The 12,267-nt window shown below is 44.8% G+C and overlaps 1 long non-coding RNA gene and 1 other non-coding gene across 2 annotated transcripts; both read left to right on the forward strand.

Moving 5' to 3' along the window:
- Window positions 1-582: 582 nt before the first annotated feature.
- Window positions 583-1,211, forward strand: LOC125541143. Its single transcript, XR_007297446.1, has 3 exons — window positions 583-781; window positions 874-1,047; window positions 1,129-1,211. It is a non-coding gene; the product is annotated as an uncharacterized LOC125541143 (long non-coding RNA).
- A 9,252-nt stretch (window positions 1,212-10,463) lies between these two features.
- On the forward strand, window positions 10,464-10,537 carry TRNAI-UAU. Its single transcript has one exon. It is a non-coding gene; the product is annotated as a tRNA-Ile (tRNA).
- The last annotated feature ends 1,730 nt before the right edge of the window (window positions 10,538-12,267 follow it).

Consider the following 12,267-nt stretch of genomic DNA (forward strand, 5'->3'; position numbering starts at 1 on the left):
AGGAGGAGGAGGAGGAGGTTGGGGAGGGGGAGGCAGGCGATGAGGAGGGTGGTGGCAGGGATGATGGTGGTGACGGGAAGGGGGTTGACAACAAGGGGTGGCTGCGTGGTAACGCAAAGCTACCAAATCAGGTTCCTGCTACTGAGGAGCAGAAGTGGCTCATTGAGCCCACGGGGAAAGAGTAAGTGCCACTTTATAATAATTTCATTATTTTGCTTGTCACATGCTTATTTCGGTTGTTATTTATTTTGCTTGTCACATGCTAATAGTTCATTCTTTTGCAGCAACTGGATATATTCTAAAGGGGCCCGTATTCCCAACGGCCTCATCACCGTCTTGCTGAAGTTATACTGGCCGGGGTTGTACTGTCTGGATCCAGTCAGGCACCCGTACCGTCGGGTTTTGGCCACGAGCTGGGACCACTAGGAAGCGGCCCTCCACGCAGACCATGAGACCCATGCCAAGGCCGTGATCACTACTTTCTGGGTGAGTTCTCTTCAGAAGCACAAGTCCATTCTAGTTTCATGAATGATTTAACTCATGGCTTCTTCCATTCTTGTTTCATGCATGATTATAGAAATTCTATCGAGTTCTTCCGGAGCACAGGGCCAGAGCGGACCAGATCGTGATGCGCCAATGCAAGAAGAAGGCCCGCCAGATGCAGTACGAGGTGCGCTATGTGGCCATCTCGACATACTACCACGACTATCTTAGTGTGAAGATGACCAAGGAAGAAGCGCGGAGGATGGGCATTACCTTGGAGAGGGACGAGTTCTTGGCGGTAAGTATAAAAGATTTTTCATTATGCTTTCATTACCTTGTGGTACATTTCACCGTTTCATGTTGACATGCCATTATGCTTTTATTATGTAGGTGTGTCCAAATTGGTGTTATGGAAAAGACGAGTCCTGGGCGGCATTGGTGGATCTTTGGTGTGATGAGGCTGGAGCCTGGGCGGCTATGAGAATAAAAAACAAGGCTAACCGAGGGAAGGAGGGAGTACATGCTCAGGGAAACTGAAACCACTATCTCCACAAGGCAGTTAATGTATGACTAACCCCATTAAACATTCTTCTTCTATTTACCATCACTTTCTTATGTATGACTAACCTCTGTTTGGTGGTGCAGGAGGAGAAATTGAAGCGGCCGCTCTCACACATGCAGGCGTGGGAGATAGCCCATACGCTGAAGGACCCCAAGCCTGGCGAGCCAAAGTACTACGGCAAGAAGACCGCGGGGAGGAAGAAGGCCTACTCCGAAGGGTATCTGAAGTTACATCCTGACACACCTGACTCCATTGCGGCGGATCTGGACGAGAGGGTGGTGGTGGGCATGGGGCCCAAGGAGCACGGTCGGGAGGCGGCTCCCGATGCTGTGATCACTCCTACTATCTCCTACACACAGCTCCGTCGGATCGACCCGAGCCTGAGCCAGCGCACGAGCCAGCCAGTGACCACTTCACAGTCACAGTCCCTCTTTCAGGAGCAACAATATGTAAGTATTTTCCCTCTTATCTTCATTGCTCACTTTATTTTCCGCATTTATTAGTTTTATGAGTTCCATCATGTCATACCGTAGGCCTACCTAGAGTACACACGCCAGGAGACCATGGCGTGGCATGAGAGGCTTTATGCACACCAGGTGCAGAGGGATCGCCAGATGCAACATGCTTTTCAGGAAATGGCGGCCGGCAGGTGTCCTCAGTTGCAGCCAGCACAATGTCCTCCAGCACAACCAGTGCTGCTGACCTTTGAGGAGTTTGTGGCACAGAACACTGGCCCCTCGCCGGTTAGTTCATCCCCAATCTATTCACCCAAAGAATGTCATGCCTTTCAACACATTCATATATCCCGTTAATATGTCTTTTCAACATCCAGGGAACATGTGGATCTACCGTTGGCGGTGGTCTTCGCAGCACTCCCGAGTCATGGAGCCCGACCACTCCGATCCACGGAGGCGGAGGTGGAGGCGGTCTTGGCGGTAGCGCTGCCGCTAGCAGTGATGACCTGGGCTTCGGCGGTCTTGGCGGTGACAACCTCCACGGTGCTCGACGTCCTGGCGCTTAAGCCTTTGGGTCACATTGTGGCGGTCTTGGTGGTGATGATACTTATATGCTAGTGATGTTTCTTATTGTTGTTTGTGAGATTCTTATATGCTTTGGTGGTGATGATACTTATATGTTTATGCTTTGCGATGCTTCTTATGATGTGTGATGATGAATTTGTTGTGTGATGCTGCTCCTTATTGTTATGTGATGCATATATTGTTGTATGATCCTTATATATGATGTATATATTCAAATGAATTGAGCTGAGACAAAACAGAAAAAAGAAAAAAAAAGCAGACAGAAACTATGCCGACGGCTAGGCCGTCGGCATAGAGCTGGCGTGAGCTCCCAGTGGCTGGCACGTGGCAGGTCTATGCCGACGGCCTAGCCGTCGGCATAGTTCCAAACTAAGCCGACGGCCAGGCCGTCAGCATAGACCTGCCCCAGGGGTGACGCCTGCTCGACACATGGCACGTCTATGCCGACGGCCTAGCCGTCAGCATAGTTTCAAACTAAGCCGACGGCCAGGCCGTCGGCATAGACCTGCCACATGGCGAGCAGGCATTGGTCAGCACTTGACGGCGGCCGCCGTTAGGAGGTAACGTTGCCGACGGCCAGGGCCGTCGGCATAAATGTATGGACACCGTCGGGATAGGGCCTATGCCGACGGCCTCTCGGGCTACGCCGACGGATATGTTGCCGACGGCCCTATGCCGATGGGGCCCGTCGGCATAGGCCTGTCTCGACGGCCAATCAGGGCTATGCCGACGGCCAGGGCCGTCGGCATAGGGTGCGATTCCGGTAGTGGCGCTGGCAGCGGCAGCGACACGTCATGGAGGACGGGGTCCTCCTGCAGCACGTTGCATACGAGGATGCCTCGCCAGAGGTCGACCCAGCCGACCATGCCGCGCCCGAGCGTGATCACCTTCGCCGTCTTGTGCTACCGGCCACGGCCCTTGTTAAATTGTGGTTCAAATTCTACCGTATTGGACTAGACGTAGTACATACGGTGTGGGATTTGCATTGGTACCGATGCGTACGAGTACAACTCGTTTACTTGTCCTACAAGGACTCTTATGTGTTGCCCCTCATATATACCTCATGTAGTCGCACCTCAGACGGTCTGTCGTCTCGTGCTTGTAATACTCCTCCATCATAGTGATTGCGTCTTCGTACGTCCGTGGTTTTCTCCCACAATGGTTTCCACATAAAAATCCGTGTCTCTCTTGTCTCGTTTATTCTCGTTATTATTTAACAAGTGGTATACAAAGCCAAGTTTCAGATACAAGATTTGAGATCGAGAGAATTAGGGTTGCAGGTCCATGTCGCCGCTGCGCGCGACCAGGCGATCCGCCAATACGAAGCCGCATCAATTTCTACTGCCGCCGCACGTCGCCGAAACCGACAGGCGACAGGAGTTCCTCGCTGCCACGTCTTCCGTCTACTCCAAGTCCCAACGCGACCTGCTGTCGCTACTGATCCAGTACGCAGCGCCCCGTGTGCTGCTCCTGAGAAATCAACCATCGTTGCTGCTGCTAGTACTACTTTTCCGGCGTGAAGACCGAAGCCACTTCATCGAGTATTAGTTGAATACTACTCACGTGAAGACAAGATCCATCGGTGGTACTACTTGTACTGCTTCACAGGTTACGTGGTCCGATTGATTTTTGGAGTGCTACTCACTTGAAGCTACGTACCTGATCGGCTAGTACTCTGTACTAGTTTGCTCTTTCACCGCTGATTGCTATATCCATCCAAAGGCATGCCAGGTGCTATTTACTCTGTTTTTTGTTTGCTCCACATATTAATTCTATCAAGAATTTTTTCTACCGGCTTGTACTACTTTGTGTGCACAGATTTGATCGACTCATGGCTTCCATGAAGTACGATTTTCCGCTGCTGGATCGTGACACAAGGTTTACCCTATGGCAAGTCAAGATGCGGGTGTTGTTGGCATAGCCCGACTATGATGAAGCACTGGATAGTTTTGGGAAGAACCGAATTCAGGACTGGACTGCTGAGAGAAAAGAATTGATTGTAAGGCTTTGTTAAAAATTCAACTCCATTTGCATAATAATATTTTGCAGGAAGTTTTGAGCGAGAAAACTGCCGCCGCTTTATGGTTAAAGCTGGAAGGGATTTGCATGACAAAAGATATCACCAGTAAGATGCATCTGAAGCAAAAATTATTCCTGCACAGGTTACCCGAGGGAGGTAATGTTTTGAATCATATTTCGGAATTTAAAGAGATCATATCTGATCTAGCTGCAATGGAGGTTAAGTATGAAGAGGAAGATACTGCTTTAATGTTACTTTGTTCACTGCCAAGTTCTTATACCAATTTTAGAGACACCATATTATACAGTCATGATACTCTCACGCTTAATGAAGTTTATGAAGCTTTGAACTCTAAGGAGAAGATGAAATTAATGATGCCTCATGATTGTTCAAGTTCATCCCAAGCCGAGGGATTATCTGTTCGTGGTAGGACAAAGGAGAAGAACACACATAATGGAAACAGAGGCAAAAGTAAGAACGGCTACAGGGGCCGGTCGCAATCCAGAGACAAGAAATATTGCAGATATTGCAAGAGAGACGGGCATGACATCTCAGAGTGTTTCAAGTTGCAGAACAAGGAAAAGAGGAAAGGTAACAATCAAGGTGAAAATTCTGCTAATGTTGCTCGTGATGATAGTTCCGATGATGCTCTTGTTGTTATTGCTGGATGTGCTGAGACCAATGATGAGTGGGTACTTGACACTGCATGCACTTTTCTATGAGTCCACATAGAGATTGGTTTAATACTTTTGATTACACTACTTCTGCTGGTTTCGTTTTGGGTTTTGATAATTCACCATGCACGATTGAAGGCATAGGTTCCGTTCGAATCAAGATGTTTGATGGCACAATCAGAACTTGACAGATGTTCGGTATATTCCGAAGATGAAAAGAAATCTTATCTCTGTTAGTGCCCTTGATGCAAAGGGGTACAAGTATTCAGGTGGAGATAGTGTTTTGAAGGTCACCAAAGGCTCCCTTGTTGTGATGAAAGGTGACTTAAGTTCGACCAATGGTCTTTATTACCTTCGAGGTTCTACCGTTTCAGGTAACGCTACTCCAGTTATTTCAAACAATTCTGATTGTGATGATGCTAACCTTTGGCATATGTGTCTTGGACATATGAGTGAACTTGGTTTAGCAGAGTTCAATAAGAGAGGTCTTCTTGATGGATATGAACCTGGAAAATTGAAATTTTGTGAGCATTGTATCTTCGGCAAGCACAAGAGGGTGAGGTTCAACACTTCAACTCATACAACCGAAGGTATTCTTGATTATGTCCATTCTGATTTATGGGGACCATCTCGCAGAAAGTCACTAGGTGGTGCGTTACATGCTGACTATTATTGATGATTATTCGAGAAAAGTTTGGCCTTATTTCTTGAAGCATAAACATGAAGCATTCTCAGCATTTAAGCAGTGGAAGATTATGATTGAAAGACAAACTGAAAAGAAGGTAAAGATACTTCGCACTGATAATGGTATGGAATTCTGTTCTAAGCAATTTAAGAATTATTGCAAGTCTGAAGGCATTGTCAGACACTACACCGTTCCTTATACCCCTCAACAAAACGGTGTTGCTGAGTGCATGAACAGGACCATTATTTTTAGAGCCCGTTGCATGTTGTCTAATGTAGGTTTGCATAGGCGTTTTTGGGCTGAGACCGCTTCCACTGCTTGTTATCTTATTAACCGTTCACCATCTATTGCTCTTAATAAGAAAACTCCAATTGAGGTATGGTCTGGTTCACGTGCTGATTATTCACAGTTGAAAGTTTTTGGTTGCACTGCTTATGCTCATGTTGATAACGGAAAGTTGGAGGCTAGGGCTATTAAGTGCATCTTTCTTGGTTATAAGTCTGGTGTTAAAGGTTTTTAATTGTGGAATCCTGAAACCCAGAAGGTGGTTATTAGCAGAAATGTTATCTTTAATGAATATGCTATGTTACATGATGTTCCATCTACTAATATTCCTGTTGAGAGTGAACAGCAGCCTACTATTCAGCAGCCTACTGTTCAGGTGGAGCATGTTATTGAAACAGGTGATACATCTGGTAATGAAATTGTTGATGCACATGATGAACCCGTCGTTAATGATGATCATGTCACTTCCAGTCCAAATCAGCCTATTGTTCCACCCAGTTGGAATCTTGCACGTGACAGAGTTAGGCGGGGTATTAATAAACCTGACAGGTTAATTGAAGAGTGCAATATTGTTTCTTTTGCTTTATCTGTTGCAGAAGAAATTGAAGGTAATGCTGAGCCTTCTTCATATTCTGAGGCTATTATTTCTGGTGATAGTAATAAGTGGATGACCGCTATGCATGATGAGATGGAATCACTTGAAAAGAATGGCACTTGGGATTTAGTAAAATTGCCTAGAGAGAAGAAACCTATTCGTTGCAAGTGGGTTTTCAAGAGGAAAGAAGGTGTTTCTCCTAATGATGAGACAAGATATAAAGCAAGGTTAGTTGCTAAAGGTTACAGTCAGATTTCAGGTATTGACTATAATGAAGTCTTTTCTCCTGTTGTAAAGCATAGCTCTATTCGCACTTTACTTAGTATTGTTGCCATGCATGATCTTGAGCTTGAACAATTGGATGTTAAAATTGCATTTTTACATGGAGAATTAGAAGAGGATATTTATATGGAACAACCTAAAAGTTTTGTTATCCCTGGAAAAGAAAAGCTTGTCTGTAAGTTAGAGAAATCTCTTTATGGATTGAAGCAATCCCCTAGACAGTGGTACAAGAGATTTGACACCTTTATGCTCTCTCAAGGTTTCAATAGGTCTAATTATGATAGTTGTGTTTATTTGAAAACTGTTAATGGTTCAACTATTTATTTGCTCCTTTATGTTGATGATATGCTTATTGCTGCAAAGAGTATGTCAAAGATTAATGAACTAAAGAAGCAATTGAGTAATGAATTTGAGATGAAGGGTTTGGGTGCAGCAAAGAAAATTCTTGGCATGGAAATATCCAGAGATAGACCGTCTGGAAAAGTATATCTAAGTCAGAAGGGATATATTGATAAAGTTCTTCATCGTTTTAATATGCATAATGCCAAGCCGGTGAGTACACCGTTAGTTGCACACTTCAAATTGTCATCAGCTTTATGTCCTAAGTCAGATTTTGATATTGAGTACATGTCTCGAGTTCTCTATTCAAGTGCGGTTGGTTCACTTATATATTCCATGGTTTGTTTTCATCCTGGCTTATCATATGCATTGAGTATTGTCAGTAGATACATGGCTAATCCTGGAAAAGAGAATTGGAAAGCAGTTCAGTGGATTTTCCGATACCTGCGAGGTACTTCTAATGCTTATTTACAGTTTGGGAAAACTTGAGATGGACTTGTTGGTTTTGTTGATTCTGACTTTGCTAGTGATTTGGCTAAGAGAAGATCACTCACAGGTTATGTTTTCACCATTGGTGGTTGTGCTGCGAGTTGGAGAGCAACTTTGCAGTCTATTGTGGCTTGTTCCACTACTGATGCCTAGTATATGGCTATTTCTGAGGCATGCAAAGAAGCTATCTAGTTGAAAGGTTTGTACACTGAGTTTTGTGGAGATTCATCTTGCCCTACCATATTTAGTGACAGTCAAAGTGCTATATATCTTACCAAGAATCCAATGTACCATGAGAGAATAAAGCACATTGATGTCAGATATTACTATATTCGAGATGTTGTTGCTGAAGGTGATTTGAAGGTATGCAAGATAAGTACTCATGATAATCCTGCTGATATGATGACAAAGCCAGTTCCGACCAATAAGTTTGAGCTTTGCTCAGGCTTAGTTGGTATTTCTCATTAGTCCTATGGACTTTGACGCACAAGGTGTTTATGCTGATTTGGATGGAGTTATTCACTTTCTTCGACTACTGGAGAGAATTTGGCTCAAGGTGGAGATTGTTAAATTATGGTCCAAATTCTACCGTATTGGACTAGATATAGTACATACGGTGTGGGCTTTGCGTTGGTACCGACGCATACGAGTACAACTCGTTTACTTGTCCTACAAGGACTCTTATGTGTTGCCCCTCATATATACCCCATGTAGTCGCACCTCAGACGGTCTGTCGTCTCGTGCTTGTAATACTCCTCCATCATAGTGATTGTGCCTTCGTGCATCCGTGGTTTTCTCCCACAAGGGTTTCCACGTAAAAATCCGTGTCTCTCGTGTCTCGTTTATTCTCGTTATTATCTAACAGCCCACGGGGCACACGCTGTCCCTCAGTGGCTCCGCCACCGACAGCACCTTGGAGGTCCACCCATCATGAGCTTTGGAGGAGCGGTACAGGTGGAGGTCGAACTCCGTCTCGTTTATGACCGTGTCGTCGTCCTCCTCGTCGCACCTGCTTGTGAGAGCGGCCACAGCGTACCCGTCGTCATCTTCGTCGTCGTAGATGAAGCTCAGGAGGGCGACCTCCTGGTCGCCGAAGGAGTTGGGGTAGGGATGTGGAAGAAGCTCCAACGATGGGTTCCGGGGGTGCGCCTGGTAGAGGAAGTAGTCCCGGTAACGCGGATACACAGAAAGGCATAAGAGGATGAGATTGGCCTCGGCGCTGATGACCCTGGGAGCCATCAGGTAGTTGGATGGTTCAACACCCGGGATGTGGACGCAGAAGTGGGAGACGTGGGGCGGGCGGGCGGTGCAGAAGGACACCTCGACGCGGTAGCCGGTGCCGGTGGAGCTCTCGGCTAAGGTGGCGTTGGGGCATCTGGCGATGTAGCCCAGGGTATCGAGGAGGACCCAGTTAGGGGCGTCGCGGCCTTCGCCCTCGGGTAGTGGAGGAGGACTCAGGGCGGCGGCCATGGCGTCCGGACGAGATTAGGCGGCGGCGCAGATGGTAAACCCTATTCTAACTAAGCAGTGTTTTTTTAGCAGTGCTAATCCCACAAAGGGCATAATTATGTTTTTTTTGTTGCGCAAATAATGCCCTCACGAATGAAGAGGTATACAACATAAAATTTGTAAAAGGAAAGTGTGGCCTTGCAGACTTCACACCAAGATGAGAGGTGGCATGGGGTTCAAAGATTTTCATGTCCTTAACCAGGCCTTGCTCGCCCCGATACGCTTGGCAACTCCTAACTAAACCATACAGCTTGTGTGCACGGGTTCTAAAGACGCGATACTGCCAGGGCAAGCGACTCAAGGATACAGTCTTCTCCGACAATGCCTCTTCCATCTGGCAAGCAATTCAATACGGCCTGCTGAAACAAGGGCTTGTGTGGTGTGTCGGGAATGGCAAGATGATCCACATATGAAGGGATTGTCGTTGGTTGCCGAGAGAGCACTTTGGCAAGCCGATCACTCGGCATGGTCCATGCCGGTTGTGACGTGTGGCGGAGCTCCTAGATGGCAACGCTACTACTTCAACACTTCTTGCGGCCGAGATCGACACAATCTCTTGCATCCGGCCTTCCCCACGCACAAGTGAGGATGTTCTGGCATGGGCATACGAGAAAATCGGCAACTTCATGGTGCGGTCTGCCTACCCTTGGACTTGTGTGAGCATCCATCAGCTTCCTCTACGAGCAGGGCAACAGATGAATATTGCGCCGTCTGCAAGACTATATGGGGGTGCCCTGCTCCCCCTAAGATACATGTATTTGCATGGAGACTTGCCACATGGGATAGTAATCTTTCTCATCATGTTGAGCCCTCTAATATTTGTCTCTATGTGTTGTGGAAGGCGAGGACACCTTTCATACATTCCGATGGTACCCTCGTGCGAGAGCTCTTTGGCGGGTCAAGGCAGAAAACTAGCCCCTGCCGGATGTTGATTCCGTCCGTAACACAGGGCCGGAGTGGCAGCTAGACGTCCTTGCTGATCTACCTGAGATGATGAGAATGGTGCTGCTCATGACCCTTTGGCGTCCTGGCATGTTTGGAATGACATCACACACGGGAAGGACGCACCTTAACAAATGAAGCATCATGCAGATTTCTTTCGAGCTAGTATATCTCATAGCTGTTGTGTATAATGCTCTTTGTCAACGCTGATACGTTCGACTTCTCCCCATACGAAGGTGTGTACTAATGATGTTTTGTCCTGAGTAATATATACATTCCCACATTTTCCCGCCAAAAAAATTCGATCACGAACGATCCATTAATAACAAAATTGCAGAATGAAATACTTCGATTTTTTCATATGCTCGCAATCAAGAACAGTGTGGTGTTGAGATTTTACGTACCGTGATAGCTACTTGTGCGGTGTGGAGATTGCTCTACATAATTGTGTTAATCAAAGGTTCGCCATGCATGTTCTCTATAATCCGTTTTCTTCCACGTATGCTGACCCAGTAAATATTCAATATTTAATAATTAAAAAATGAATGTAATTGTTGAGGTCTTGTAGTTCAATTGGTTAGAGCATCGGTCTTATATGCCGCAGGTTGAGGGTTCAAGCCCCTCCGGGACCAATATTTTTAAAATTATGCACGTAATAAGCTTGCAATACATATTAATTTCAATATTTAAAAGTTAAATAATATTCATAATTGTTTAGGTCTTGTAGCTCAATTGGTTAGAGCGTCGGTCTTATCAACCGCAGGTTGAGGGTCCAGCCCCATCCGAGACCAAACTTTTTTCAGAAAGAAACAATCACGCACGTTATTTATTGCTGAGGTTTCGTTGCTCAACTGCTTAGAGCATCCTTATATGCCGTAGACAAATCTTAAAAAAATAGTATGCACATAAGTTCTTTTTTACATTGCATTTAGTACAAGGTTCCCTCGGAACAAAATATTATTTATATTTCAAGCTATTTTGAATCATTTTTATTCTTAAAAAATCTTAATGGAATAGTAGGATGGAAAAAAAAGGAAAGAGCAAAAAGAGAAAGTGTGGAAAAAATGACAAGAAGTTGGAACATCAATTTGAAAGAGCTTGTACGTGTAATTCCGGCATCGCTTTGCAAAAGGCTTGTAATAGACGCTATTGCTGTGGTTTTGTTGCTCAACTGCTTAGAGCATCCTTTTATGCCGTAGACAAATCTTTTTCTTTTCGTTTATAAATAATTATGCAAGTAAGTTTTTTTACATTGCCCTTAGTACAAGGTTCCCTCGGAACAAATATTATTTACTTTAAGCTATTTTGGATCTTTCTTATTCTTAAAAAATATGAAATAGAATGGTATGATGGAAAAAAGAAAAGAAAAAAGTGTGAAAAAATGACAAGATATTGGAACATCAATTTGAAAGAGCTTGTACCTGTAATTTCGTCATCGCTTTGCAAAAGGCTACTAACTAGCGTCTTTTTTTAAACGGTATAGATGCAAACACTCATACATAGGCACATACACTCATCCCTATAAACGCACACACACATGCCCTACTCATATGAACACCTTCGAAAGACTGAGTCAGCACGTCATCTTGAGATTGACGTTCGTGGTCGAAGGAAACGTCTCCTCCCACTGAACGCGCATCATGGGAAGGCTTGGTGGGCTGGGGATACGACCAACGGTGTCAAGTCTAGGACTTAAAGCTTGATGGGCTGGGGATACCATTTTTCTTCTAACAATTAAACCACAAATTGATTTGCTAACAAGCGTCTTTTGACAAAGCAAATTCGTGTCAGGTGCAGAAATATGTCTTTGTCAAGGATGTGTAGAAGAGCAATGAATGGAGCAAACCTTGGGCCAAAAGAAAAAATCCGCCAAAGAGAAAACTTTTAGCGCCTATAACTACCTTTAAAAGATCACGTGAAGACATACAAAACATTTTTTTCGGATGAAGACATACAAAATATGACTCAGTTGTACAACTTTTTTTATCATAAAGTGAAATACTAAAATATTCAAATCTTTGCATCTGGGAAATCAAGCGAACAACTCCAAATATATGGTGCTAGTTTCGCACATGTTGTGTTTCATATAAGCATGTGCACAGTTGAAACAATGCATTTAGCGACCGGTGTGAATTGCTAAAATGTACCATGTGAAACAGTTGACATATTGCACACTTTTGGACACTCCAACCCGTATGCGTAATTATCACATCAAGAATTGTTCAACCGCGGGAATTTAGAGCGATGGAGTACTAATAATTGTTGTTGATTGTATCAGAATTCTAACCACCTTTCAAGGCGCTAATATAATATTGGGGAACGTAGCATGCAATTTCAAAAAAATTCCTACGATCACGCAAGA

This window comes from Triticum urartu, chromosome 2 (genome assembly GCF_003073215.2).
Source record: "Triticum urartu cultivar G1812 chromosome 2, Tu2.1, whole genome shotgun sequence".
Taxonomy (NCBI): Eukaryota; Viridiplantae; Streptophyta; class Magnoliopsida; order Poales; family Poaceae; genus Triticum; species Triticum urartu.